The 23933-nt window shown below is 44.0% G+C and overlaps 1 pseudogene; it reads left to right on the top strand.

Moving 5' to 3' along the window:
• The first annotated feature begins 10599 nt into the window (after nucleotides 1-10599).
• Nucleotides 10600-23443, top strand: LOC142433711 (lupus La protein-like; annotated as a pseudogene).
• Nucleotides 23444-23933: the final 490 nt, after the last annotated feature.

Below are 23933 nucleotides of genomic sequence, written 5' to 3'. Positions count from 1 at the left end.
AACTTCATGAAATGTGCAGCCACAAGGACTGTGTGTGTGTGTGTGTGTGTGTGTGTGTGTGTGTTGGAAGGAGAAAAACTAGCAGTTAGAACCATGAGTTCTGAGGAGTGAGAGAGGAGAGTGGGCTTTGCAGGAGAACAAGTGGGGCACGACCTCTTCATGGAAACTGATGCTGAATTCACAGGGCAGAGCTGCTCTGTTGACTTCTAAGGTAATAAGTGCAATGAGGGACAGGAGGGGGGCACATCTTTGACAGTTTATGAGCATGACCATGGTGTGATAAAAATGACATTTTGATAGGGTTCCTATCGGAGTGTACGAAGACTGGTATGGAGAAAGACAGGCCTGTCATGCTACTGACAGATTCTGAGAGACCTGGTACCTGGCTAGACATGGAAGAAGAGGGTGGGCTAAAAGTGATGACAAAGTTTCCAGCCAGGGAGACTGGAGTTCTGATACTGCCTTTATGAGCGCAATGGAGGGGGCTCAGCTTAGAGGAGAAAGGAAGACGGGTACGTGGCATCTGTGTTCCAGAGACAGCAAGCTACCTAAGCAGAGCAAAACAGGGGTAAGTAGCTAGAGAGTAATTCCTATCAATGGAGCAATGCAACAGGAAAGGTGAGTATCGTCAAGGGGGCCAGGGATTGGGCAGCTCATACTGGGCCAGTTCCCCTGTTTTCTCATCCGGCAGCATTCTCAGCAGAGGAAATCAGCCTCAAGTGAGAGAGGAAGAAGCAGAGCATGCTTGTAGATGTTGATTTGTGATTAAGGCTTTCTGGGTTGCCATGGTAACCGAGGCAAGGGACCGTGATGCTTTTCCCATGAATCTCATCCTGTGATTCTGTTCCTTTGTACTGCCTGGTAACAAGGTACTGGGCAACTTTGCTTGCCTAATAGGCTCAGGTGACGGCTAGATGAGGGAGTGCACCCTAACAAGATATATTTGGGAAGTCTCTGCCACAATGCACTGTCCTGGAGGCAGCACCATGATCACTTTATTCCACACCTCCTTCCTCTGCTTGGGCACTGAAGCCTGGGTTGAGGGAGCAGAGACGTGCCAAGAGAAAGATGGTCTTCATGATATTGACCTTTAAGGTCCTGATTCCTCTGGATACATTCCTAGCTCCCCTGTCATGATGGCTGAATGAACTCACTACTATAGCCTGGCAATCAAAGGGGCCATGTGTTATCTGATTCCATTTATATGCAATACCTATAGAGCAAGTACAAAGAGACCAAAAGCAGTCAGCAGTTGTCAGGGGCTGGAAGAGAGGGCAATGGGTATAGGCTTTTCCTTTAAGACATGATGAATATGTTTTGGGATTAGATTGTTGAATCATTCTTTGAAGGTAGTTAAGGCCACTGAAGTGTATACGTTAGAAGAGTGAATTTAATGGGATGTGATTTATACCGCAATGAAGCAGTTTTTTTAAAAAAATATCAGGTATATTTATGCGTCCACGTTTTATACAAAGTCTAGAACTATGCACACACATTGGAGGATAGCTGCATTTTCTCTGTCAAATTTTGTCTTAAGAGTTTCTATTGTTTACTAATGTTTACCAACTACTCTAATGTTTTCAAAATCCATCTCGGCTAAAACTGAGACATGCTGGGGATGGTGTAAAGGTAAGCAGAAGAAGGGTTGTTTTCTTCAATGGTGAAGCTATGGGGTAAAGGAGAAGTGTAATGGACTTAACTGTATCTCCCATAAATTATATGCTATAAATCCTGATCCTTATCCCCAAACCCACTGCCATCAAGTTAATTCCAACTATTAGCAGCTCTATATAGGGTTTGTGATCTTGTAAATAGTTCAGGGAGCGGACACCATCACCTGTCTTCCATAGAGTGGCTGGGGGGTCTGAACTGCTGACCTTCCAGATAGTGGCCCAAGTCTTGTCCCACTGTGTCACCAGGACTCCATCTCATTCTGATTGCTGTGCTTACAATCCCATTTAGGAAAAATTTTTTGTTGTGTGAATGAGACAGGATTAGTGTAGGGTATGTTTTAAGTCATTCTCCTTTGACATATAAAAGCAACTAGGCAATGGAGACAAACAGAGCTGGGGGGAGAGAAAATCACTCGAGAGCAGAAGCTCAGAAGAGACAAGGAGCTTCCTCCAGAACAGACAGAGAATAAACCTTCTCCCTGGTTTTGAATTTCTATTCTCCATAAAGGTGAACAAATTCATTTGTTAGTTTAAATCATCTATTTATGGTATTTCTGTTAGAAGCTGCTCCAGATAACTCAAGATAAAAGGTGTAAACAAAACTAAAAACCCAATAAGCCTCATGACTGTAATTATGGTTGTTGTTCAATGCGGTGGAGTTGATTTTTTGACTCATGGCAACCCCATGTAACAGAGCCGAACTGCCCTATAGCGTTTTCTCCACTGTAACCTTTACAGAAGCAGATGGCCAGGTCTTTCTCCTGTGGAGAGACTCTAAACTGCCAACCTGTGGGTTAGCAGCTAAGCTAACCACTTCACTGTCACATCACCAGGGTTCCTATGAAAGTGATGAGTGTATACCTTTGGACCCTCTAACGTTCCATAAAGACCTCCTAGTTAAGAGCTAGATTGCTAATGGAAAGACCTGTAATTCAAACCCACCAGCCCTCACTTCATGGGTGGTCGGCTGCCATAAAAATTACATCCTTGCAAACCTTGTGGGGCATTTCAACTCTGGCCTACAGGATCACTATGAGTTGCAATTGACTTGACGGCAACAGGTGTAGGGTTTCCTTGAAGTCCTTGGGTGTTGTATGGGTTACTGTGCTCACACTACTAACCAAAAAGTTGGCAGTTCAAATCTACCCAGGACAAAGTCCTGGTGATCTACTTCCAAGAAATCTGCCATTGAAAACTCGATGGGGCCTGATCATATTTTTTGTATATATAGAGAAATGTTTATAGCACGAGAAATGGCACACACAGCTGTAGAAACCATTCAGTCCATGTGCTTGGTTCGTGTCCATGTGTCAGATTTTAAGCTGGAGATTTTCTGGGACTTGGGGGCCCAGGAAGCCAGATGACGGACCAGGTGGCAAGAGGACAAAGCAGGAAGACCACAGCTGGTAAATGCAGAGGCAAACCGGCAGGTCCGATGTTATGGCAGGCTGCTAGTAACTCTCACGATCAGCGGGCAGTATGGTGGGCCACACATTGTCTCACATTCAAAGAACCAGAGGTTGATGTGACTTCAGTGGGATTCACACCAGCAAGAAGAAAGAGTTCCCCACAGCATCTATTTATAGACATAGTATAGGCCACACCTCCAAGTAGATATCATCAGGCCGTGATCTGAGTATGGGGTTGTACTCCGTCCTAATCTTTAGGTCACATGATGGTGGAGGCCTTACTACCAAATCACTGAGGCTCCTGGCCCAGCAGGTTGACACCAAACTGAATGAGCACAATTGCTATCAATAGTCCCAACTCTGTGATATTCTCTCGTCTCTCTTCCCGTCATTCCCAGCTTGCACACAAACGCCATCACTGAGTGCCTTCATGATGCTGGTGCCATGTTCCCCCCTGAGGCCCTTGGGGGAATGGTGGGTATCTGGGACTTCCAAAGGACATACTCCCACTGTGAGTCTTCAGAACTCAAACCATAAATTTATCCCAGCATACCGGGCTTTCGGATTCTTTCTGCCACTGCCTGACGTGGCAGTCCAGGCATTCCACTGGGCTCAGCATCAGCCATCATGCTTCCGGGCATGTAGGAGCCACCATCGAGTTCCAGTCTCGAAAACGCTCAGGGACAGGCCTGTCAGGAGTGACTCAATGGCAATGAGTTTGTTTTGAGGCCACCCTCGTGACAGCGTGCCGCCCCAGGGGAAGGGCCTGATCATATTTTGACACAACTCAATAGCAATTGGCTTTGGGTTTTTAAAGGATGAATTGTGCTCACCTCCCTTCCCCAAGACTGTAACTATGAGCATGCTTTCCCTCAAGGTTAAGGCAGACATTTAATTCCCCTCTATATTTTGAAAGTGCTATCAAGAGTGTTTTCAATAAATGTTGTTCGATACCATCAAGTCTGTTCTAACTAAAAGCAAACAGAACAATAGAACAAAACTGTGGCGAGCAGAGAATGAGAAGCGAGTGTATACAGATGAATCCTTCAGTTTAAATATTAAGAAGCCAGGCAGGCTGGGTTTCTGGGGTGGAGAGAGACCTTCACCTTTGTGAGTTGGAGTTAAGTCCCAATCACAATCTCATAATTAACATTGTTCCCTACTCTACCCTCCCACAATAGTGCTGCCTTAAAATTACCTCTAAAAAGCACATGGTGGATTATATCTCCCTGTAGAAGCAGGCAAGTATTAGGTTTCCTCATCTGTGAGCTCAGGGACCTTAATGAGATACCACCCACCTTGTGGCACATGTAACTACTGAATATGCATGTCTTTTTTAAAAATTTAAATCATTTTATTGGTGGCTCTTACCACTCTTATCACAATCCATACATACATTGTGTCAAGCACATTTGTTTATGCACGCCTTATGGCTACCTATAAATGTCCCAAGACAGTAAAGATTTGCTCTCACTTCTCCCAGTTCCACGTGGTCCATATCAAGAGGAGCTGAGGTGAGGATGCTACCATAAAATGTGTTTGACTCCTTTATTTTTTTCTCTCCTATCTTTCCTATCCTCTATAACTTTACTATAATGTTTATGTATTATCACTGTAAAATTGTGTCTACTGGCCCTTCAGTTGCGGGAGGCTGCTTTCTTCTGATGCACAACACCATCAGATTCGGTGCCATCCTCACAATTGTTCTTTTGTTTGAGCCCATTGTTGCAGCAACTCTGTCAGTCCATCTTGTTGAAAGTCTTCCTCTTTGTCGCTGCTCCGCTACTTATCAAGCACCATGTCCTTCTTCAGGGACTGATCTCTCCTGACAACATGTCCAAAGCATGTGAGACAAAGTCTCATCATTTTGCCTTTAAGGAGCATTCTGGTTGTACTTCTTCCAAGACAGACCTGTTTGTTCAGGGTATGTTCAAGATTCTTCGCCAACACTGTTGTGATGGTACATACCATAATTTAAAAGCATCAATTCATCCTCCAGTCTTCCTTATTCAATGTCCAACTTTCCCACGCATAGGAGACAATTGAAAATACCATGGCTTGGATTACACAAATCTAAGTCCTCAATGCAACATCCTTACTTTTCAACACTTTCAAGAGGTCTTGTGCAGCAGATATACCCAAGACAATGCTTCGTGTGATCACTTGACTGCTGCCTCCATGAAAATTGATTGTGTAGCCAAGCTAGACAAAATCCTTGACAACATCAATTGAAGTTTCAATGTGTGGTGCAGCACACAACCTCATCCACAATGTAGCTGATTTCCCCTCAGTTATGGGAAATTCAGTTCAAGAAATGTGTATTTTGCACCAACCATGAGCAAATCGTTGTAGAAGAACCAGGTGACTCGCCTGTGTGTCTAACTGCTCTCCAGAGCAGGGCTGACTAGTTGTCAAAATCCCCCAGAGAAGAGAGCAAAGGATGAAAACTACATACCAAAATGAAGCATAAAACACCTCAAGTTCAACATGCTTGGCCACCTTGATCATGTGTTTTTAATTTAGACCCAGGTGATATGCCCACCCAATCATTTGAACCATCCTATTAATCCAGACTCTGCCTCATGAACCTACAGAAGGAATGCCAGACTATTTGCAAGGCCTCTCTAGGTTCTAGGCAGGGCTCTGTCACAAACTCAGTGTCTGGTCTTGGCTAAATAACCCGCCTTCGTGTATTCTTGTTCACAACATAAGGAAGAGGAGTGTGGCCAGTTGACATCTAAGCGTCTTGCCAGTTTAGCCATCTTGTGCTTTGTAAAACCATATGAGGTGCACCATTTCAAAGGACAGCCAGAACGGGTAATGCTGGGACTGGGATTGAGAATCAGGAGGATACTTTCTATAGTTGCTATCTCTAGTTAGACGAAAACTTAAGAAGAAAAGGGTCAGCAATGCGAAGGTGTGGCAGGTTGTAAGTTGAAAGCATTTTGAGTTAGTCTAGGCCGATTTCCCTGGGGAAGCCCAAGATGTAAATCAGGGGTCCTCAAACTTTTTAAACAGGGGGCCAGTTGACTGTCCCTCAGACCAGTTGGAGGGCCGGACTACAGTTTAAAAAAAAACTATGAAAAAATTCCTATGCACACTGAACATATCTTATTTTGAAGTAAAAAAACAAACAGGGTAAAAACACCCGGTGGGCCAGATAAGTGTCATGTGGCCCGCGGGCCACAGTTTGAGGGTTCCTGATGTAAAGCTTCTCTGTGCTTGCTCTGGGTAAAGAGGTGAGCCCGGGACATGGAAGTTGTCCTGGTGACTTATAGGAGCTTTTCTTCAGTTTGTGTGTCATGATGAAAATAGCCCCCAGGAGGGTTGAACTTAGAAGCAGTCTGGGTACAGTAGGGTTAGGCATGGGGAAAGAGTCCCGGCGGCACAGTGGTTAAGGGCACAGCTCCTCACGGAATGGTGTGGGGCAGTCCGGTTCCCTCACATGGGTTAGCTGTGAGCCCAAATGGACTCGATGGCACACGCCGCCACCGAATCAGGAAAGCTCTTTGTTCCCCAACCAATATATCCACTTCTTGACAGACATAGGTTCCCAAGAACAAGTTGTGAATCAGACATTGGTGTTATGGGCAACTGGGGGATAACCATATCAGATCACGAAATTGAAGATGGCAGCAGCATCCTATAACTGCCAAATGACATCACCAATAGCTGCTAAATGACATCATTGTGTACCTGCTAAATGACTTCGTTAAGTAACTGCCAAACCACTGAGAATTCATGGCCCAGGCAAGCTGACACAGAACCTCAACAGCCAGGCTGACAGAGAACCTCAACAGCCAACCATCACGGTCGTCACAGTCTTGTCATCTGTTAGGACCCAGCCTGCACCATCCCTACCCTAAATAGCTGGCTCGTCGATTTTGTACTACTGCTGTAGATGAAAATATCAGAAAACGAGAGAGCCAGCTTATTATTTCAAAACCCCACCAGACCAAAAATGAATAAGAAAGACAAAAAAGAAGTGACTCATGGGGATGATGGTGCTGGCAGGTCATCTTGAAATGGCCACAGCCAGCCCAAAGAACAAATCAATCCTCCTGAGAAGAAGCACAGCCAGAACGCTCCTTCGACGAGGAGCCGGGTTGGACATATTATCCTGAGAGCTGCCTCTGGGAGAGAATAGCACGCTTGGTGAAATGGATGGCCAGCGAATATGAGGAAGAGCGTCGACCCGATGGACGGCCACCGTGACTGAGACAAGGGGGCTCCCACATACCAGTGATTTTGAGGATGGTACTGGGCCAGGAAGTGTGGCCTTCCGTCGTACAGAGGGCTGCTCTAAGCCCAAGCTGCCTGCACGGTGCTTAACCACCAATACAGTCTGTGGTCCGTTCTCTCCTGCAGATTGTGGGCTAGATCAAAGGTTTGTCCCCCATCTGGCAATGTTCTATGAACAGTGATAAAAATCATCTAGGAGAAAGTCTCTAAAAGATTATGCAGGCACTGAGAGGGAAGCACGGGTTGCACCTCGTGGTGTTTATTTTGTATCTTGGGAACAAATTTGGAATTTTTATACGGTCCCAGAACAAAGAGCACCATGGCCCTTCTCTCACGATTGATATACAAAGTGGAATGTGCCCGTGATAATTTCATGGTCATTCCTCGTGTTCCCATCGTTCCCTCTCTGGAAAGCGGAGGGGTGGCCTGTGATCTCCGGCCCCTCTGCCTCCTCAATAGCACACTCTGTCTCCAACATGAAGAAAGGGACTGTTTTTCTGGGGAAAGAAGATACATATTTCCAAAAAGGCAAGGAATGAGATATGCCAATGGAGCCCAGCCTCCACTATCCACTGCTCCGTGCCCAGGCCCAGCCCCAAGCGTTCTCTGCTAGATATGGTCCCAATAGGAACTGCTCAGTCTTCAAATGCATTGTGTCCTTCCAGCCTCTTTACCTTTGGACAAGCGAGCCTGAAAGCCTCGGGTTCTCCTGGTCACTGCCTCATCAGATACATTCCAAGTTCAATTCCGGCAAACTCTAGTTGAAATACTGTCACTGCATCCTGTGGTCTCTCTTGTCTGGGTGCCCCCACTCCAACATCCAGGGACTGAGACTTCTTTCCCTCTGGTTCCTGGAACACCCTCTGCAGACCTCTGTACCAGAAGGAAAAGTACCAGGATATGGCATTTCGTGGTCGCTACATGTATGGGAAACCCTCCCAGCCAGGCCAAATTCGTCAACTGTATAATCCACCCCACCCTAGGCCCACACCCACAGCACACTCATAGCTTATCGAGTATAGAAAGCATCATGGCTAAGTGAGTGAACTTGAGATCCAGACAGCCTGGAATGACCTTGAGAAAGCCATTGGCCTATTCTGGCTGTTCCTTCCTCTGTGCAGTGGGAACAGTAATAGGGCTTCCTCAAAGACTCATTGTCAGAATTCCATGAGAAACGATCTGTTGGTTTAGGAGGAAAGCGTTCTCAAATTCAAGAATTCATAGGGATCCATTTATTGATTCGTAAACAAGACAACGATTAATCTTTTGGATGAGGGGGCCCATCCGCTCAAGGGCACAACCATGGCCAAGGATTCACAGAAACTTGGCCACTGAGATAGCGCATGTAAACAAAGGCACCTGTCACCGGAGCAGAACTGGCTGAAGAGCAATACATGGCAGTTGCAGGCGTGACTACAGACGCACAAACGGGACCGTGATGGGGATGCCAACAAGAGTGCAGCTAGAACAGCTTCAATGATCAATTCAAATTCCTCTAGCCAAGGAATTAGGGTAGGATTCCTGACTATGTCACCCCTAGACCCCAATTTCCATTAAGGGCACGTCCAGGCAAGTCCCTGAAAATAAGGCTGTGCCTACCAAGGGTAGCAGTTATCTGCTTTCAAAGACACCATGTCTGAGGGCCAAGCTTTTCCCATGGCCAAAAAGAATTGCACAGAGGCTGCATCTACGTGGGGACTCAAAAAATGGATTTAGGCCTTCTGCTGTTACCCATGGCCATCTACAAACCGAGTGCTCAGAAGTTATACTCTAATATCGTGGCTGCGCAATCACCGGTACCTAGCATTCTGTCACAAACACTGGACCACAGAAGATGCCAGGTCCTTGTTTGTGTAGTTGCGGGAAGGGTGCACACCGTCAGGCTGTGGCCAGGATCTGGGTGGGTTTCAGTCACTGGGTCTTCTGGATCACTGGGTCACTGTGATCAAGTGGTTGGAACCCCCACCCCCACCCCCGGCAACTCCATGGAAGAAAGATGTGGCAGTCTGTTTCCCTAAAGATTTACAGCCCCGGGAAACGTATGCGCAGTTCTGGACTGTCTTGCAGGGTTTCTGTAAGTCTGGATCAACTTGACAACAATGGGTGTGGTTTGGTTTTATAGCTTCAGCAGGAAACCTAGTGACTTATTGGTAAGTGCTTGGCTGCCACCTAGTGGCTCCACTGGAGAAAAGACCTAACAACCTACTTCTGAAAAGATAAGAGCCTAGGCCCAAGTGGAGAGCAAATGTTTTGAGGATGATGAGGGCAACGAATGTATAAATGTGCTGTACACAACTGATGTATGTATGGATTGTGATAAGAGTTGTATGAGCCCCTAATAAAATGATTTTAAAAAGATAAAGAAACTTAAAAAAAGAGAGAGAGCCTAGGCAACCCTATGGGGCTGTTCTATCGTGTCACCGTGACACAGAATCAATAACAACAACCTGTCTCCTGTACCTATAACATTTCTGAGAAGATATTAGATTCTCAGGAAACAATCATGGAATTAATAAGTGAAAGAATTTATGAGCTGTGTGGAATTGATGTGACCTTGAAGGATGGCTTATGATTGCATTTGTACCCCCAAAGCTATGTGTTTTACACCTTAACCTCTATGCCTATGTGAGAATGGGATATTGTTGTTATGTTAATGAGACAGAATTAGGGTAGGGTGTGTCTTGAGATGTAAAAAGAGACTAAACAAGCAAGCAAAACAAACAGAGCTGGGGGAAGACAGATGCCAAGATACCTGGAACCAGAGGCAGAAGCTGAGGAGGCAAGGGCTCCTCTACAGCCAACAAAGAGGGGAAAATGGCTTCCCGCCCTCAAGCCTATGCCCTAAATGATGACATCTAGCCTCCTAAACGGGGAAAAGAGATTTCTGGTTTGTCAAACCACCCACTTGTATTCCTGTTAGAGCAATGCTAGATAATTAAGACAGATTTTGGTTTCAGGAACAGGGCGCTCTATGAAATACTTAAAATGTGGGCGAGGTTTTGAAATTGGCTAATGGATAGAGCCTTAGAGGGTTTTAAGGTAACTAATAGGAAATACCTAGTATTGAAGAGACTGTAGTACAATTACAGATTCAAGGGCCATTCTGGTGAGGGCACAGGAGGAAGTAAAGAAAGTTATCCTGCCCCATCGGCCCTGCCTTCCTTACGTGCATTAGGCCAAGGGATGGGGCTTGGGAGGTTGTTGCCATTGCTCTTGATCCAGTGGACTGCCTGTTCAGGGCCCAAACCATAAAGAATATTTCCCAAATAGCCACAATGACCGAAAAGGATGATCGTGAAAAAATGGCTGAACTGGAAGCCAAAATCAGTCGTCAAATTGAGTGACTTTAATTGGCCGTAGGGCAAAGTTTTAAAGGAGCATATCAAACTAGATGAAGGCTGGGTACCACTGGAGATAGTCATAAAATTGAACAGGTCAGACCATCTAAAATCAGACTTTAATGTAATAGTAGAATCACTGAGCACATCAAAGGTAGAGCCCATGGAAATAAATGAGACTAAAACTAAATTCAGAAGATCTCCAAGCAAACACCTGTCTGAAGTGATTGATAAGTATAAAAATGGACATCCCATACAGAAGGGTCTCGGGGAGAAGACCAGCTAGTCAGGGTGCAATGTAGCAATGATGAAACATGCAACTTTCCTCTAGTTCCTAAATGCTTCCTCCCTCTTCCCCCTTGCCCCCGCCCCACTATCATGATCTCAATTCTACCTTACAAATCTGGCTAGACCAAAGGATGTACACTGGTACAGATAGGAACTGGAAACACAGGAAATCCAGGATAGGTGATCCCTTCAGGACCAGTGGTGTGAATGTCAATCCTGGGAGGGTGGGTTGGAAAGGGGGAACCGATTACAAGGATCTACATGTGACCTCCTACCTGGGGAACAGACAACAGAAAAGTGGGTGAAGGGAGATGTCAGACAGGGAAAGATATGACAAACTAATAATTTGTAAATTATCAAGGGTTCATGAGGGAGAGGAGCGGGGAGGAAGGGGAAAATGAGAAGCTGATGTCAGGGGCTTAAGTGGAGAGCAAATGTTTTGAGAATGATGAGGGCAATGAATGTGCAGATGTGCTTTACACAATTGATGTATGTGTGGATTGTGATAAGAGTGGTATGAGTCCCTAATAAAATGATTATAAAAAAGATAGTAATGATGACAACCTATGTACAGATATGCTTGATTCTATTGAAGAATGGATTGTTATAAGAGCTGTAAGAGCCCCCAATAAAACAATCTTTTAATTTAAAATATGCTGTTAAAAACAGATCTGTTTATATGAAAGGCTTCCCAGCTGATGCAATCCTGGAGGACATAAATGAATATGTAGAAGACAAAGGTGAAATGCTAACAATTTGGACAGGAAGCACATTGCACAGAGCATTTCAGGGATCAGAATGGGTTGTGTTTGAGAGAACTGAATGTACTAAGAAGTTCGCAGAGACCCCTGGCCAGAAGTAGAAATACCACAGGATGGTTACTTTGCCCAAAAAAAGAATGAAGAAAGAAAGAAAAATAAAGTGGGGGCTAAATTGTGAGCAGAGCAAGCGCAAAAAGGAAACACAGAAGTTAGCAGGAGATGCTGAACTGAAATCTCTAGAAACAAAGATGGGCTGCTTGCTGATGTTTGGGGGAGACTTAGATGATCAGACCTGTAGAGAAGATTTGCACATCCGTTTTGCAAGTCAGAGAGAAGTCAAATCAATAGACTGTCAGAGGCTAAAGAAGTTCTGGATACAGCCAAAGATGCAAGTAACAATAGCCTACAATGAAAACCACAGCGGAGTGACTTGGGAAGTACTGGAAGGAGAGGTGGAAAAAGCAGCACTGAAAAAAATCATGGAACATTCCTGCTTAGAGCAGCCAAGGCACAGAAAGAGACCTATAGGGCCAGCGTGCCACGAGACACAATGTCCCTTCACGGACCCACAGCACTATGGGCAATAGCACTGGAGACAAAGGGGGAATCGTGTCTGACTTGGCAACACACACACACACACACACACACCGGGACAACACACAAAGGGAGCACAACAGAGCAGCAAGGGGAGCAAAGCAACAACGTCCCTGAGGAATCCCAAAAATAGACATCATATTAGGGGGCCAGGACTTGGCACCTCATCAGACCCTGTTGCCCAGATGGAAAACATTCCTAAGGGTCAGCAGACAGGTCTGAAACTATTTATAGGTTGTTGGGGTTTTTTTCTTCTCTTTTTTTCCTATGTCTATCTATATAAGACAGGCAGGATAAACAATTCCAAGGAGAAAACCATGGGACTACAGTCCTGGGGGCACATGGGAGAGGAGGAGGCGGGGAAAAAGGAGGGGGGAGCCAACAAACTCAGGGACAAGTGAACAACAAGAGCTCTAAAATTGATGACCATGAGGGCATGGGATACCCATATACTACTTAATATGTTAAGTATTAAAGTAGCAGATGGACATTAGGCCTCTACTCAAGGTCTCCCTTAACACAAGAACTCCATACTTACCATATAAATAAACGTACATAGATCTACATCCCTATCATTATAAATATATTCACATATATACAATCCTATATTTATACCTCTATAAATAGCTTTTATTCCTAGTTCTTTCCTTTATTTCCTTTTACTTTCTTCCTGTCTACTATCATGTTCGACCTTCATTCAGCTCTCAGTAATTCCTCTTGGCTACATTACACTTGATCAAACCCCACCAGGCATTCTATACCCTCCTCACTATTGATTTTAGATTTCTTGTTGTTCCCTTGTCCCTGGGTTTTTTTGTATCCTCCCTCCCTTTCCCCCACCTCCTCCTCTCCCATGCCCACCCCCACCCCCAATCATCCATCCTGTTACTATCTCCTCAGGATTGTGTACAATCCTGCCTATCTTACACAGATAGACATTTAAAAGGGCTATAAATAGCTCCAGTTGTGACTACTGACCCTTATGAATGTTTTCTGATCCAAACTGATGAGGTGCCAAGCCTTGCCCACTGAGTCAGAAGTCGATTTGGGGGATTCCTCAGGGACTTCCTTGCTTTGCTCCCCTTGCTGTTCTGATGTGCTCCCTTCATGTTTTACCCTGGTGTCGGGGGATCAGACTTGGCCCTCCCTCAATGCAAACACACTTTGCTCTAATAACCTGGCATTGTGTGATACTCACCTTCCTGACATGATCGCTGAAGAAAAAATGGGTGCATAAGCAAATGTGGCGAAGAAAGCTGATGGTGCCCAGCTATCAAAAGCGTCTAGAGTCTTAAAGGCTTGAAGGTAAACAAGTGGCCATCTAGCTGGAAAGCATACATGGAAGAAGCACACCAGCCTGTGTGACCATGATCTGTTGATGGGATCAGGTATCAGGCATCAGAAGACCCCCTTCCCCCAAAAAACAATCATTTAATGTGAATGAAGGGTGTCCAAATGGAGACCCAAAGCCCAACTGCAGACAACTGGACATCCCCACACAAGGAAGGAACGAGTCAGCCAGGGTGAAGTATAACACTGACAAAACACACAACATTCCTCTAGTTCAGTGGTTCTTAATCTTTCACAGGGGTTGCCCAATTCATAACAGTAGCAAAATTACAGTTATGAAGTAACAAAAACAATTTTATGGTTGGGTGTCCCCACAACTTGAGAAACTGCATTAAAGAGTCTCTGCATTAGGAAGGTCGAGAACCACTGCTTTAGTTCTTTAACGGTTCCTCTCCCACCCAACCCCCAACTATCATCACACAAGCTCTGCCTTATAAATCTGGCTAGCCTAGCGCACGTACATTGGTCTAGGACAAGAGCAGCCGACACACAGATTTCAGGATAGATAAACCCCTCAGGAACAGTAAAGGGAGTAGTGATACCATGAGGGTTAGGGGAAGTTGGGGGAAGAAGCAGGACAAAAGGGGAACTGATAGCAATGATCGATGTGTAACCCTCCCCCACCCCACCCCGTGAAAGAACAACAGAAATGTGGGTGAAGGGAGACAGCAGACGGTGTAAGATATGAAAATAACAATAATTTATCATTTATCAAGGGTCCACGAGGATGGGAAGGGTGGGAGGGAGGGAGGAGAAAAAAGAGGAGCTGATACCAAGGGCTCAAGTCGAAAGAAATTGCTGTGAAAATGATGATGGCAACCTATGCACAAATGTGATTGATATTTATACGACCTGTAAGAGCCCCTGACAAAATGATTCAAAACAAAAAAAATTGTGGAAGATCAACAAGAATCCCTGAATAAATGGAAGTCAAAAGGTGACACATTTAAAGGGAAGGCAAAGGGAAACAGAGTAGCCCAGGCTGGGCCAGCTAAAGGAAAAGGACAGCCTCAGGGCAGGACAGCGCAAAGTGCTCATGAGGACGAACATGGTGAACATGGTGGCCCAGCCGGGCCAGTGGGGGCGCAAGAGATGAAACAGACAATGAAGAGCTGGCATCCAAACAACCGATAAACCACTTCAACATTCATCTCATTTATGTGAAATCTGCTATTCTTGTCAGAGATTTTGGAACAGAAAATCTAATTAAATCCCCTTCAACGGGTAAGAATGGAAATATTCTCTGTTTTGTCTCTTTGTTATCAGAGGAGGTTAATTTTTAATGTATAACTCTGTGTTAACAGGTGATTCAAAAGGAAGGTTTTTCTACCTAATTACCTTTCATTATGAGGATATACTAGTATAAAATTTAATAAAATATTACGCTATATAAAAAGAACAAAAATAAAGTTATAGGGAAAATCTTTATTGTCTTAGAGAATACACAAGGCACCATCAAAAGAATGTTACTAGAAATTTGTGAGGTGGTCTGGGTAGACTAGAGAAACAAAATTCATAGACACTCATATTTTATAAGAGAGAGTTTTATATAAAGGATAAGTGTACATTAAGAAAGCATCTCAACCCAGTGCTGCCCAAGCCCACAAGTCCAACATTAACCCATATGTCCAACACCAATCTACAAAGTCCTCCTCCAACTCACAAAACACACACTATGATGCCGACTGCAGGAGGAAAGCCGTATCAGTGAGTGTGTAAGCATGTCAGTGCTGGCAGAGGTCTCCACACAGCTGCTCCAGCACCTAGGGCTGCATCGGGGTAGGCCCGTGCGGATTCTCCTCGGGGATGTCTCGCAAAAAGTCAGCTTTGCCAGCTGAGGCAGAGAACTAGCTGAGGCAGCCGCAACCTGGTCGGACCATCAGAGAACAAGAGACAAGACAGGCAAGGGTCGCCAAGCTATTTATCGCTCCTCCCTTCAATTAATCCCACATGTGTTCATTGGCCAGGTTGGCACAATAACCCTTAAATGTCACATTTGAAAATTTAATGTTCTTCTGGTATGACTTTAAAGAAAATTATTAACATCGATTGGAACGTGTAGAAAGGGCAGTGCTTTTTGTGCAGTGACCAAGAACCTTTCTGAATTAAATTCAACTGTTTGGTGGAAGGTAGAACTTATTAATGATGACCTTGGTTATGTAGCTAATGGAATTTCTAAGCAAGATCTTAAAGAGCTCACATGGTTTCTCCTTGCTGCTTATAATAAAAGGCAAGAGGAAATAGATGGATTGAAAATGAAAACAGAACTTAAAGGTCCAGAAAATTCTGGTGGACAACCAGAGGACGTGTTCATCCGAGAGATGGCTGCACAATCTTTTGTTCATGCGATTAAGCTTGTGAATGATGCTGTGTAGCCATCTCCCACAGCAAAAAATCCATCAGCCAAGACTTAAAGGGACAGAGAAAGAAAATAAGGAGAGAATGCTGTCTGCCTCTTGGTATTCTAGAGACAGAAAACAGGCCAAAGAAGATACGTACATCTGTGGTCCTCCAAGGAAAGAAATGCCCCATCTGTGGAACAGTTCAGAGATCACTCTGTTTCAAAGAGCTTGGGAAGCAGAGCTGCCTTGGTCTCAACGGGCAGGGCCATGCCTTCTGGAGTTTCAAAGGGTGGCACTCCAGCCTCCTGGATTCTAGAGTGTGGGGACTACCATTCAGGTGTGCCAGCCACATGGAACGACCACTCAAAGTTGAGGGGGGCAGAACTGGGCCTGCTAGGACCAAGGAGATGGACTTACCGTATATACTTGAATCTAAGCCAACCCGAGTATAAGCCGAGGTACCTAATTATTACCTGGGAAATAGAAAAACTGATTGACTCGAGTATAAGCCTAGGGTGGGAAATGCAGGATGTGAATTAACACAGACACCAGAGGGAAGAGACGGAGCTCAGCCACAGACACATCCTTACCAGTTCAGCTGGCGGCATAAGTGAATCACTTCAGGTGCTTCTGTGAATTGGACGCTGTCATAGGACAGCTCTGATAGGTTAGATGTGAGTAAACAAACATTCAAATCCCTGCAGTGTCAGTGGGGCTTTGAATGAACAGCGGAGGAATGGCAATCACCCGCTAGATGTTACACCTCGCTGGGGTACCATTGACCCGTGTATAAGCCAAACCCCCAGTTTTTCAGGGAGCAGAGTTGTGATCGCAAAGGGCTGAGAAGATGGAGCTGAAGCCTAGGCCAAGGTGCCTCCACCCAGAATCCAGAGGGCATGGCCAACGCCCAAAATCTGGAGACATGACCCTTGAGATGTTTCCACAGCACATAGGGTTATTATCAAGGCGTGAAAGTGAATGTCATGTATTCTGCCAGATTGGGGCTTGCGTTGGGCCTGCTTGTACTAGTTATCCAATGCTTCTATAACAGAAATGCCACACGTGGATGGCTTTAATGAATAGAAACTATTCCTCCGAAGTTTAGGAAGCTAGAAATCCAATCGAGGGCTCCAACTCTAGGGTAAGAATTTCTTGCTCTTTTGACTCACAGGTGAGAACGATGTCCTGGTCTCCTGTCAACGTGTGTGGGCTCGCTGTTCCTTGGAGATGTCCGTGGGTCTTAGAATCATTCCTTTCTCTGAATTCAGAAAGTTCTCGGCACAAGGAACTAGGTCCAAGGGACAAGAACAGCTCCCAGCTGCTGAAGGACCTTAGCTCTCTGTGTATTTCTTGTAAGAGCAGATGATAGAGCGCCCACCTCAGAGGGCCTTTGGTAGTGCCGTGAGTTCAGTGTTGGTCTACTCACCAAAAGGCCAACAGCTTGAATGCATCAACTAGTCCTTAGGATAAAGATGCCAAGTCTTCCTGCAATACTGATAGCACATTCTTCTTTGTATCATTCCGTTTCTCTGATCCAAGAAGTGTGGTGTGATGATATGACCCTGACGCACACCTGTCCTCATTTTACACCATGCAGCCTTCCCTCGTTCTGTGTGCACAACTGCCTCTTGAGCCATGTATAAGTTCCTCAGGAGCACAATGCGGTGTTCGGGAATTCCCATTCATCTCCAGGTTATCCACAGTTTACTAAGGCCCACACAGTTGAATGCCTTTGCGGAAAGCCAAAATCCATCTGACATCAGCAATGGTGGCCTTGGTCCATGTCCTCTTCTGAATCTGGCCTGATCATCTGACAGTTCCCTGTCAATGTACCACTACAACCATTGTTGGATGAGCTTCAGCAAAATTTTACTTACATGCGATATTAATGATACTGTACTATAGTATAGCATTCCGTTGGGTCACCTTTCTTTGAACGAGAACAAATATGAATTTTTTCCAGTCTTCCCAATTTCCTGACCTAGATGTATGAGTGCTTCCAGCGCTTCTGAAGCTTGCTGAAACATTTAGATAGGTATTTCATCAATCCCTGGATCCTAGTTTTTTATTAATGCATTCAGTGCAATTTGAACGTCTTCCTGCAGTACCATTGGTTCTCGCACCATCCTGAAATGGTGGACTGTCAACTAGTTCTTTTTGGTCCAGGGACCCTGTATTTTCTGTTGCATCTTGATGTTTCCTGCAGCATTCAATATTTTACCTATAGACTCTTTCCAAATTGCAATTTGAGGCTTGACTTTTTTCTTGAGCTCTTTCCATTTCTTTTGGTTTTCTAATTCTGGGTCCTTGCACACTTTGTTAGAGTATTTGCCTTTGTCTTTTCAAACTGCCCTTTCAAATTTCCTATTCGACTCCTTGACTGCATCCTTTCTCCATTGGCTTTAGCTGCTTTGCAATTAATCGCAAGTTTCAGAGTCTCTACTGACATCCGTTTTTTATCTTTTCTTTCGTTTCTGTCTTTTTATGGACCTTTTGCTTTCTTCATGCATGATGGTCTTGATGTCCTTCTACAGCCCGTTAGTCTTCTGACATTAGTGTTCAATGCGTCCACCCCATTCTGGAGATGTTCTCAAAATTCAGCTGGGATAGACTCAAGGTTGTATGTTGGCTCCTGTGGAATTGTTTTATTTTTCTTCAGCTATGTCACCATGATCTACTCCCCTCCAAGAAATCATCTCCTCTTCAGTCACATTTCAAGTGCCACTGACCACGTTCTGCTTGCTTTGTTTAGGATGTCAGTATTTGACAGTGCTTTGAAGCTCTGCATAAGGTTTTCAGTGGCTTCGTGTCCTTCTTTGTTGCTTGTTCTTAGTCTCTTTGCTGAAACCTGTTCCCTTTGGGTGACCCTGCTGGCATTTGAAATACCAGTGACATAGCTCCCAGCATCACAGCAACACACAAGCCACCACAGTACGACAAACTGACAGCTAGGTGGTGGACCTATGCATCTATTACAAGATTATTCCTCCTTCATAAATTTAACTGGCTGCCGTAGGCAATGGACTTGCCCTTCACATGTAAGGTAACTACTAGACTCACAGGATTCGGACGCGGCCACTGTTGTTTTGATGTTCCTTTGAGGCAGTTCCAGCTCATACCGACAGATCAGAACACTCCTCGGTACTGCCCCAGCCTCACAATTGTCATTTGTGAGCACATTGTTGCTGCCCCTGTGTCAATCCATCTCCTTGATGGTCTTCTTCTTTACACTACATGTACCAAGTATGATGTCCTTTTCCAGGAACTGGTCTCTCAATATGACAAACTGATAGACAAGCAGTGTTGGCTGATGGTACCTATTGGGCCCTTGAGTTGATAGAGCCTATATTTCGGGTAGGACTTTCATGAGGACTAAATAATAGTGAAGATGTTGAGTACCGAATCACAGCACTTGGGTTCTCAAAACCCCAGCTCCATCTCTTACTAGCTTGTTTTCCTGCACAAATCATATAGCATTCATGGACTTTCATTTCCTCAGCTACAAAATGAAAGTACTTACATCACTTGATTATTGTAAGGAGAGAATATAAAGCACCTAGCTTCGTACTTGGATTATAATAAATACGTTGTAAATGACAGCAATTATTTTGTACCCTCTCAAAAACTAGCATAAAAATTAAATATTATATATATATTTAAAACCTTACTACCATAGAGTTGATGCCAACTAATAGCAGGTTAGGATAGGATAGGATAGGACGGTCTCTGTGAGTTTCTGAGACTGAAACTCTTCATGGGAGCAAAAAAGTCCTGTTTTTCTTCCAATATTGCACCTCGGAAGACCAAAAACATATTTTAAACCTGTTACCTAGGAAGAGCTTGTCAATATATATCAAGAGCCTTAAAAGTGCACAGACCTTTGGATCCAGTTTACTCGACGTATTATGTTCTATGGAAATATTTATAAATAGCAAGGGGTGTGGAATCTTTATAAACCAATATATTCATGACTTGGAATCAAGAAAATATTACATTCAGTGACAATATATATTTGGTTTTGCTTTTAAGTACCACCAAGTCACTTCTGATCTATAAAAACGCTATATTCAACAGAACAGAACACTGCGTGGTCCTGTGCCAACCTCTTAATTGTTCTTCTGCTCCAGCCCATTGTTGCAACAACTGTGTCAATCCATCTCATCGAGAGCCTTCTCTTTCGCTGCCCCTGCTATACCAATCAGGGACCAGTCTCCAGAGACTGGTCTCTCTTGATGACACCTATGTCCAATGTACGTGAGACAAAGTCTTGTCATCCTTGACTCTAAGGAACACTCTGGCCTTATTTCTTCCAAGACAGAGCTGTTTGTCCTTTCAACAGTCCATGGTACTTTTAATATTCTTCTCCAGCGCCACAATTCAAATGCATCGATTCTTCTATGGTCTTCCTTATTCCATGTCCAAATTTCACATGCCTAGAAGGCCATTGAAAATACCATGGCGGCATCAGGTGCACCTTAGTCCTTAGAGTAACATCCTTGCTCTTCAATATTCCAAAGAGGTCTTATGCAGCAAATTTATCCAAATGTAAATTGTCTTTTGATCTCTTGACTGCTACCTCCATGAGCATGGATTATGGATCCAATCCTTGACAACTTAAATCTTTTCTCCATTTATTTATGTTGCCTATTGGTTCAGATGAGGATTTTGCTCATAATCCCTGCTGAAGGCTGCAATCCTTGATCTTCATCAGCAAGTGCCTCAAGTCTTAACATTCAGCAAGCAAGGTTGTGTGATCTGCATATCACAGATGATTAAGAAGCCTTCCTCCAATCCTGATGCCTCGTTTTTAAAATAAAATCCAGCTTCTCTGATTATCTGCTCAGCGTCCAGATTGAATAAATACGGTGAGAGGATACAACCCTGCCACACACCTTTCCTAATTTTAAACCAGGCAGGATTCTGTTCTTCTGTTCGCACAACTGCCTCTGGATCGATGGACACGTTTCACATGCACACAGTGAAGTGTTCTGGAATTTTCATTTTTCTCAAGGTTGTCTATAGTTTGTTATGATCCACACAGTTAAATGCCCTGGCATAGTCAATAAAACACAGGTAGACATCTTTGTGTTATTCTCTGTTTTCAGCTAAGATTCATCTGACATTAGCAAAGATGTCTCTTGTTCCATGTCCTCTTCTGACTCTGGCCTGAACTTACTGGCAGCTCACTGTCAATCTACTGCTGCAACCATTGTTGGATGATCTTCAGCAAAATTTTACTTGTATATGATTTCACTGATATTGTTCTATAAGCTCAACATTCTGTTGGGTCACCTTTCTGTGGAATGGGTACAAATATAAATCTTTTTCCAGTCAGTTGGGCAAGTAGCTGTCTTCCAAATTTCCTGGCAAAGGGCTTCAGAAGTCTTTTGAAACATTTCAATGGGTATTCCATTTTGGGGGGCCAATACTTTCTGTGTGGCTTGATCTTCTTCAGTACCACTGGTTCTAGCTCATATGCCAGCTCCTGAAATGGTTGGATGGAGACCGGTTCTATTTGGTATAGTGACTCTATATTCGTTCCCTCTTCTCTCAATGCTTCCTGAATCACTCAATAATTTACAGAGAATTTTTCAATATTGCGACTCGAGGCTTGGGTTTTTTCTTGAGTTCCTTCCGTTTAAGATACGCTCAGCATGTTTTTCTAACTCTAGGTCTTTGCCTGACTTATTATAATATTTGAATTTGTCCCTTTGGGCTGCCCTTTGAAATTTTCTACTCAGTGCTTTGATTTCATCCTTTCTTCCATTTGCCTTAGCTACTCTACAATGAAGAACAAGTTTCAGTCTCTTCTGCCATCAGCTTTGATCTTGTTGTTCTCCCTTGTAATTTGAAGGACCTTGTGCTTTCTTTATGAATGATGTTCTAGATGCCCTGCCACAGTTCATCAGGTCTTCTCTTAATAGTGTTCAATGCAACTCATATGTCCTTGAAATGTTCTCCAAATTCAGGTGCAATAGACTTAAAGCCATATTTGGGCTCTGGTGGAGTTGTCTTAATTTTCTTCAGCTTTAACTTTAACTTACATATGAACAACTGATGGTCTGTTACACAGTCCGTCCTTGACCTGGTTTTAGCTTCTCCAGTGTCTCTTCCCACAGATCTAGTGAAATTGATTTATTTGTATTTCATCGGAAGTCTATGTGTAGAGTCTCCATATTTGTCATGAACAAGTCATTGGTCTTTCAAAATTCTATCATATGATCGCCAGCTTTGTTTCTATCACCAAAACTATATTTTCCAACTACTGTTTCTTCCTCTTTGTTTCCAACTTTGGCATTGCAATCACCAATAAATATCAATGCATCTTGATTGCATGTTTGATCCACTTCAGACTGAAGCTATTGGTAGAATTCTTCAATTCCTTAACCACTAGATTTGGTGTTGGGTGCATAAATTTGACTCATAGTTGTACTGACTTGATTTCCTTGGAGGCAGAGAGATAATTTCCTATTGCAGACCGTACTGTACTTCAAGATAGATCTTGACATGTCCTTTTTGAATGCAAGGCCATTCCCTTGACTCGGTCATTCCAAACATAGTGAGCAATATCATTTTCTGATTCCAAATGGCCAATCCCAGTCAATTTCAGCTCACTGACACCTAAGACATACTTTCTGTCTCCCAGTTCATTTTGAGAACTTCCAGTTTTCTTAGGTTCATACTTCATGCATTCCAAGTGTCTCTTATTAGTAAAATTCGGCAGCTGTTTCTTCTTACCTTTGATTGTGCCCTGGCAGCAAATGCTGATCTGGAAAGCTCCCCTCCCACAGGCTGGGCTCTCCTTTGAGAAAGCAGCTCATTGGTCACATTTCGAGTGTCCTCTGAGCCCAGGGACCCATCTTTTGGCACTTTCTCTAACAATTTTCTGCTGGTTTTCATCAACCTTCAATAGCTGACCATGGTCCCATACGATGCATAAGGTTTTCAGTGGTGACTTCCTCTGAAGTGGGGAGGCAATGCCTTCTTCATCGTCCATTGTTACTCTGGAAGCTCCGCTGAAACCTGTTCATTTTGGGCGACCCTATGGGTATTTGAAATACCAGTGAAATAGCTTCCAGCCTCACAGCCACACACAAGCCACCATGGTATGACAACCCGGTAGCTATTCCTTAGCCTTAGTTATTTGATAACATATCACAATCAAGAATACGTTAGAAAAAGGACACTTTAATTCCACAGGGGCACATGAACCTGAAGGTCTGAAAGAAGTGAGAGTTGATCAAGAAAAGGTCTAGCGTCAGGAACTGCTTGAGTGTCAAGTGCAAGTGGAAGCCCCACTCCCACCCCCAAAAATAGAGGATGTGCACCTGGTGGCCAAGACCAAAGCTATGGCTACAGAATGGATGTAAGATTTCTTCTGCCTCTCTCTTTGCAGGAAATTCTGAAATAGCTATTCAGAGCAGTGCTACCGGACCTGTCACCTAAGAACTATATATATGCTAGTTTTTTTTTAAAAAAAGAATTGCAATATGAAAAACCCTTGATTCACATCTTGAATGTGCTGAACAAATTAACACTTTTGGAATCAGCCCTGCTGATTTGGGCTTCGATTGAAAAGGAACATGACAAACTTCGCGGGGACACTTGGGATTTAATTAAAAGGTTCTGACACCTTGCTCCTGTCATATCATTAGGGTCAGTTCCACTTTGAGGTGGCAGTTCTTTCCTAGTTGAATCTTGACTGTACTTCAACCTGTGAGGCTCATCTTCTGACGCAACCAGACAATGCTCAAGGACCATCCATGAAATCTTCAGTGGATAATTTTTCCGACTTTAACCACCTTCTTCCTAGTTTTTCTTAGTCCAGAAGCTGCATTGAAATGTGTTCAACATGGATGGCCTCGTCAGCATTTGAAATACCAATCAGATTCAGCATCACAGGAACTCCGGCCACCACAGTACGGACATGTGGTGG

The sequence above is a fragment of the Tenrec ecaudatus genome, chromosome X (assembly GCF_050624435.1).
Source record: "Tenrec ecaudatus isolate mTenEca1 chromosome X, mTenEca1.hap1, whole genome shotgun sequence".
NCBI classification, from domain to species: Eukaryota; Metazoa; Chordata; class Mammalia; order Afrosoricida; family Tenrecidae; genus Tenrec; species Tenrec ecaudatus.
This window is presented reverse-complemented; position numbering and strand designations above follow the sequence as displayed.